Genomic DNA, 7,450 nt, shown 5'->3' on the forward strand with positions numbered 1-7,450 from the left:
TTCTTACCTTTTTCATCATAAAATTCAGTTTTAATACAACGCTGTGACTGTGAAAAGGACTAATTTGTGTCCAGGGTTAAAATCTCCAAGGGGAAGCTATAAAGTAGCCTTTGGCATCAGTATCATAGAGAATTACAGAACTTATATTGCTCCTCCTTGAACTATTCCTTGCTGGGTTTTTTTTCTTTTTGTTCCTGTTTTGTTTAAGGCTATATTACCGTATAATACAAATTATAATGTCTTTCTCATAAGGCAGCTTGATCACATAAGAAATTACTATGCTCTAGCACTAAATTAAGGAATTTCAAATAAAAAACATGAGTAAGCTTAAATAGACAGGTTCTGTGTTTGAGTAAATTTGGTGATGCTATACAATGGTAACCAGGGAAAACGTTGTATTCTTTTTCTCTGTAGGAAAGAAACTTGTTTCTTCTCTTTAAGTAGCTTGGTAACAGCTGACTTCATGTTGCAATACAGAGTAGATCCCTGACTTGAAAGATGTTGGTTATCAATCAGTATAAACAACATGTAAAGAGATTAGGAACTTTTTCAGAAAAATTCTGTCTGGCTTTGAATCCAACCTTTTTCCTTTTGGGTGGAGAGATAAAAAATGAATTCATAGAATACTGAGTAGCGTGTCAGATACTTTTTTTTCCCCGTTTTTTGTTTTCTCCGTTTTCCTTCTATGAATTGCCTTTTTTTTTTCATTTTTGTCATTATAGCTAATTGTACATAGTGACTTGAGTTTTCTTGTTTTTTATTGGTGTTTAATTTTTTTGGCAGAGTCTTTGAGATGTAGTTTTAGTACAGACGTGAAGAATGAGATGCTTAAAAATGTGTTTAGCAAGTTTTTTTAACATGGTATGGAGATCCTGAGTTGTTTATTAAAAAAGTTTTAAAAAAATAAAAAATCACTTACTGTAAAACCTGTAAATTTCTTCGGACTTCAGCATAACTCAGTGCTGATAGTCAAAATATAGGACTATTAAGGCAGTAATATGTTTTTTTGTTTTGTCTTCTCTTTAAGATTTCAGGACAGATCAATTACATATTTAATTTTGGCTCAAGCTGGAAACCTGCAGCTTTTGACTTAAAAAAACCCTGAAGTGGTCACTGGAACGCTGCTGTTCCTTCTATGGAGTGTAATAAAAATTAAAAAATATTTGAGTTCTGCTGCACTCCTAAGAGCTGTTTCAACTATGAGCCTTTTTTTTTTTTTGGTGGTTATTTTTTGTTCGTGTTTATAATCAGTAGTAGCCAGTTAACTTGCTGAGAAATCTTGTGAGATGTGGACCTGAGTAAGGAAAATACTGTGGAAGAAACAGATCACACTGGGATCTGTTGAAACTGTAGCACTTAGTAGTCAGTTAGGAGTAAAGCCTGTGTCTTGGTTACTTCTGAAGTCTAATATCCATCAGATGGGTACTGAACTATTGAAAATTAAACTTGAAATGTACTGCTGTTTTCACTGAATCTGTCTCCCAGCTATATTGAGCAAGTCACGGGGAGAAGAAAAGCATACAAGTCATATAGTGGGTGTCAGAAGTGATGTGAGATTAAGGCATTTGCTGTGGTCACATAAGTAATCTAGAGTGCTGTCTGAGGGAGGGCATTTTATTTTTCTTCTGCAGTCTCTAAAGGTTTCCTAAAGCAACTTCACTGTAATAACTTGGGATTCATGAAGTAATGCTGCTTTTCTAAGTCAAGTGTAAGCCTTTTCTTTTTCTGTAATAAAAAACATTTAAAACAGCTTGTTTCCTTTGCTTAATTTACTGTGTGTTAGGAGCTTAAATTTACATGTTTTGTAGGAGGGTGCTTGTTGAAAGAGTATTTTAGGCCTTGAGTAACACGGTGCAGAATTGCAGCTGGTATTTTGCAGTAGGAGTTAATATTTACTTATCTTTGATTTAGTGAGCACTCTAGCAATATGAAACAAATGCTTTTATCCAAAAGAAATTTTAGAATACCATACTTAAAAGAGTTTCTACAGAAACAGAGGGTTGCTGGGGCAGTCTATCCCAAGCTAGACTGTTCTAGCTTACGTCTCCTTCTGGAAGCACTTGAGTAGTCTTGACACTCAGACATGCACAGTCTCATGCTGCTTTGTTATTTACCTGGGCTGTTCTAACAGCTTTTGTCCACACTGTGGTGCTCCCTGCTTAACGGATGGAAGGACTGCACTGTTGTACGTCTGATGTGCTGAAGATGGCACAAAAGTGCTTAATTCTCTTGAACTATTTAGGTAAAAGTTTTAGCTTGCTCTGTTTTGGTCCAGAACTAACGTACCCTGTTCCTCTTTTGTCAGCGTGTTTGGAGAAGTGATTGTATTTGGAAGAGTGGGAGGCTGGAGAGTTGTTCTGATGACAGCCAAAAGCTCAAGTCAGAGAAGAGGGTGCAAAATGAGAATGTATTTCTCTTAAGCTGTTAAGATCTCATGAGACTACAGATGTTTCAGGTTTTATTATGCTGTGACAGACTGGTACTGGCTCTCAGATCTTCTCAGGGAGCAAAGCAGCTTTCTACTGTTCTGTTCTCATCACTGAGCACATCCCTAACAGATCGAATCATATGAAGTTGTTACGCCTTATATTGCTGTAACCCACAAAGACAATTTTGACAATATTGTGCTGAATGCTTTGTTGGACTCTTGGGAGATTTTTGTAAACTGCCTAGGCAGCGCACATGTTCCCGTAACAATTGTCTTTGATTTCTGAAATTTTAACCATTTTAAAGGATTACCGTGACTATCCCATACACAATTTACTGGCATAAAGCACAGTTTAGCAGCTGATGTGAACTCTCCTGTTGTTGGCAAATCTCCTTCTGCTTACATGCTAAGGAGTATAAATATGTTTGCAGTTGTTTAGCGAGGATAAATAGACTGCAAGTATTTTATATAAATAAGGGGCAGAGAAACCTTTAAGATGACTACTAATGAGAGGAACAGTATTGGTTTTTAGCTCAGTTGCAAAGTTGGCATTGTCTTCATCTGGGTTGATGACTGTCCTGACCAAACAGGTGGGTGGTTTTAGGTTGTCTTGAGTTAAGAGAAGCTTTGATAAGCTCTTAGGCTGACACATGAAGGGGATGAAAATGCATAGACAGGAGTAATGAGAATGGGAGAAAGGGATGGAGCAGGGCCGTGTATTTTCATATCAATGTCTTATGCTTTGAATGAATGAGCTACATTTAACATACATGTGGGAGTTTGTCCTTCCAAAAGAAATCTTATCTTCTCCACTAACTTTACAGAGAACCTTTGGCTGGACAAGTTTGCCTGGCATACAGTGACTAGCATTACTACCAAATCAAGGTTATTTATGAGTGTTTATGCTGTTTCTCAGCAGAAATGTACACTCCAGGTCACTCAAAATAGCAGACTTTAATGGTCATCATTTGTTCAAAGCAAAAACCAAAACCCAACTCTCTTTCATCTTAGGTTGCTACACTGCTGCTTTAAAGGAATGACAATTTGGAGTGTACTTAAATTTTTGCTTAGGTGGCAGATTGTAGTCTTAATGCTTTCCGGAATTAAAGATCTAATCAATAATGTAGGGTTTGTATTTTCATCTTAGAAAGTGTTGTTTTTTTTTTTTAAATTAAAATACCACGTATATTTCAACAGTTGCTGCAGTTTTCTTCTTTTTACCTGAATAGTAAACGTTAACTCATAATCCAAAGCAGACAGTGTACTGTTCATAGATTGTGAAAGATTTAAGTGGCTCAATACTAGAAGAAAACAAAAAAACTTGGGGACTTTGGTACCTAAATTTTTAATCCCCTCCCGAAGTAATTCTTTTTTTCCTTTATCATTGAGTTATTTTGACTTAGAACTGACATTTTTAAATGAAATACTGAAGGAATGCATATTTTCAGTCTTCATGGCTCATTTATGAAATCTCGAAATGCTTCAATCCCATCCCAAACTGCCACAGGCTACAAGAGATAGTGCAATATGTTGTGGTGTTGACTTGAGATTTATCTGATAGTACTGTGAGGTAAGAAGTATCAAAAATCCTTTTGGAGTGGGTTGAAAGAAAAGAGGAGGTAATTTCTAAAAGGTAAATAGAAGTATTGCTCTCTGTTGAGTGCCTCTGACAGACAGATGTCCCAGCATATGAGAAGTACTCTTTCGAATGTATCTTTAAGCAGCTGGGAGCTTCTTGCATCACATTCTTATGATTTAAAATAGAAGATTTCTAGAAGAGGGTTTAAATGCATCTATGAATCTGGAACATAGTATATTTGTATTTTTACACGTTGCATCATGTGTTTTTATAATTTAAGTGGTCTGTCTTAGAGAGGAAAGCCTTCAATGCATTCATGTGATTCTGTTTCCAGAGAGCAACTGGAATTCAAGCATGATTCAGAAGCACAGGGTTCTTTCAGTGTGCAGTAACTGCATCAACTTCAGAAATCTAAATGCTAAGATATACTAAAAATAAGACTTTGAGTTGCTCACTTCGCTTTGCAAAGGCTCAAGCCACGTATAGAAAATTAGTCCAACTCAAGCATTATGTGTTATGTGATGGCGAATGATTATCTGTGACTTAAACAACCTTGAGGAAAGAAGTTGCAAGCCTTCTTTAGTTTCGTAAATAGTGGTTATGATGTGGGAGGAATTTTTCAGACTGACATCCTTAACTGTTGCATCTAAAAGGTGTGATCTTGGCTAGAAACCTGCAGCGAGGCCTATAGGGGAATGAAGTTTGCGGTGAGGGCTAAAGGTATGATAATCTTAAAGTAAGACCGTTCCTCATGTTAAGCTACAATGGAGGCCAGGAAAGAGTTGTAAAGTAAAAGCATAATAAAATAGTGAAGCTTGTAATATTCACATTCAAATAATATGCTACTTTATGATGCCAGTCATCTTAAAAGAGTGTTAAAAAGCCTGAGGTTGTATCAGGATACGATGCATGTTGTTGGTAAGAAAAATGGAAGTTTCCTTAGCACTTCTTTTCACTTCTTCCCTTGAGAAGAAAAAAACACCTCAGTGCAGATCCTTGGTGTGAACTAGCACTGCTGAGCTCCAGCACTAGTTGCTTTTCCCACGTGATTTCCCAGAAGCAGGAGCTCTACTGCATATAGCAGTGGCTCTGGAAGCCTGTGTCACACACATGTGGGTTAGCCCCACAGTGGTTTTCAGAAAGAATTAGAAGTTGGCCACAATGAACATGAGCTGGAAAAGTGGTGGTAGCAGGGACTTCAGGAGCCTCAGCTTTGACACACAGGGCACGTGCTGCTGTGGACAGCCATCTGAAGGCACAGGGGAAAGGATACTCTAAAGACTTCAAAAGGTCATCATTGCATTGCAGTGATCATAAGGTGAGGAAGAATAGATGAGGTACAGAGGTGAGCAGACCCAAAAGCCTGTGGGGTATTTCCTCTCTTCAGGCCCATGCATGCTTGTTTGAAGCTGGGACAAGGCCACTCAGTTTTGGGGACAGCAAGCTCATTATCACAGATGTAGGTTGGTCTGTGCCTTTTGGTTCTTGGGCATTGGACTTGCTCTGTCATGTTTAAATTAGAGTGTAGACATGCCATGGAGCATTAAGTTCAGTTCCTGGCCATCTTCTTTTGACATGGAGTGCAGTTTTAGGAGAGTTACTTAGGCCATAGTTTCATAATACTGCAACTTTAATGACAGTGCTGGCTTAAGGAGTTTCTATCCTCATACCTTTCTAGGCTGTCCTTCAAATTATGGCCAGGCAAGCTGTTGGAAAAGCAGTGCTGTGAGTGGAGGAATGAACTGATCCAGGTGAATAAACTCCTTGGACAGAACATTGTGCCAGAGTATGAGAGAGCAACAAGGCTTTGGAGGCAGCAGCAGAGTGAGAAACTTTTTTATGGTATTTCATGACAAGCTGGCTGTGCTCACTTAGATATTTATTTTGCCCTTTGCTTGCTGCCTCCAGAAAACAAAGGTGATTTGGCTGAGTGCTTACTTGAAGAGTGAAGAAACGGTGGGTTGCTATCCCAAGATCCCACTTTCAGTAGTGCAGTAATATTGCTTATAATTCTCTTAACATCTCCTTTCTAGGAGACAGTTAAAAAGGAAGAAGAAAGATCAGAAGCCTTATTAGGTTCGGCAGAATGCATCTTGCATGGGATATAACTGGGTAAGAGTGGGAAGGATGACACCTCAGAGTGTAACTGTGGGTAATCACTGTCATAGTGATAGGATGACTCACTAGGTTATACATTTGTAGATAAATTCTGTTTTACAGTTCTGCATGTGCATTTAAGACCACATAATGCCTGAAGTCTGAGTCCAGACTCAGCAATCCTTTTCATTTGTGCGTAACTACTTATGCAAATAACTAGCAGAAGCAGGAGCTACATTATAGAAAGGGACAGGATTTTCATAGTTGCATTTTAGGAGAAAAAATTGTTTCATGTGTAGAGAAAACAACTAAAGGAATTTTAGACTAATCCATCTGGCATGTAGCAATTGCAAATTTTTTGGTATAATTTTCCATATGAGAATCTTAAGAGCTTTATGAGGTGGATAGATTTAAGAACTGTTTCAAGAGAAGGTCAAGTGAAAATCTCACGTCTGAAATGCTTACTTTTGGAAGCACTTTCCCCAAGTTAGATGAGAACAAGGTTGTAACCTTGGAGAATCAGAGAAGGCACTACCAAATGCTATATATAGTATGTTCCCAGTAACTTGACAGAAAAGCCAAAGGCACCTTTAGCTAGCAGTGGCCAGACATGCGCTGACAGCGAGCAACATCACTGACCACTCCTTGTGACTGGAAAGACCACTTTCTTCAACCAGTTGGTCACTTGCCTGTCGTATCTAATAACTTATTCTGGTTTGTTTGCCTTCTGTTTCCTATTCCTCTAATTTTCATTATCTCCTTTTGTATTTTGTCCTCTAACTCTTTTACCATCACAGTTTCCCCTGCCCTTTTCCAAGTTGTTGTTTTTTTATTCTCCTTTCTTTCCCTCCCTGCATATTAGCAGCAATAAATATACAGAAAAAAAAGATAATTATGAAAAAATCTGTAGTTAGAAATCTTCATTCAGGCTACTGTGTGGCCTCCCAGGTTGTTTCATAATGATGTTTCCTTAGTGGCCCAACATGCTCAGTATTCTAGTATTTTACCTAGGTTGCTCATTAATTTTGACTGGCTGCATTGAAATTAATAGGCTATTTTATTATTAAAATAAGATGAAAATTTGTTCCAGGTAACTTACAGATTTGAGATTTAACAGATTTGTATGCAGTACAGAAAACATCTTGTCTTTGAGCCTTCCACTTGGGAGTTGCCTCATTTCACTCCCATGTTTAGAAAACTGGAGAATTTTAGATTTGCCCCTTTTGGATTTTTGCTACACTTAATGAAGAATTTAAGGCTTCCTTTCGGTGACAAACATACAGATAAGCATTTGCTGATTAGTTTTGTTGACCTCAAATGATAAACATGGTCTTGCAAACTACTGC

The sequence above is a fragment of the Lepidothrix coronata genome, unplaced genomic scaffold (assembly GCF_001604755.1).
Source record: "Lepidothrix coronata isolate B3197 unplaced genomic scaffold, Lepidothrix_coronata-1.0 Scaffold75, whole genome shotgun sequence".
Lineage (NCBI taxonomy): Eukaryota > Metazoa > Chordata > Aves > Passeriformes > Pipridae > Lepidothrix > Lepidothrix coronata.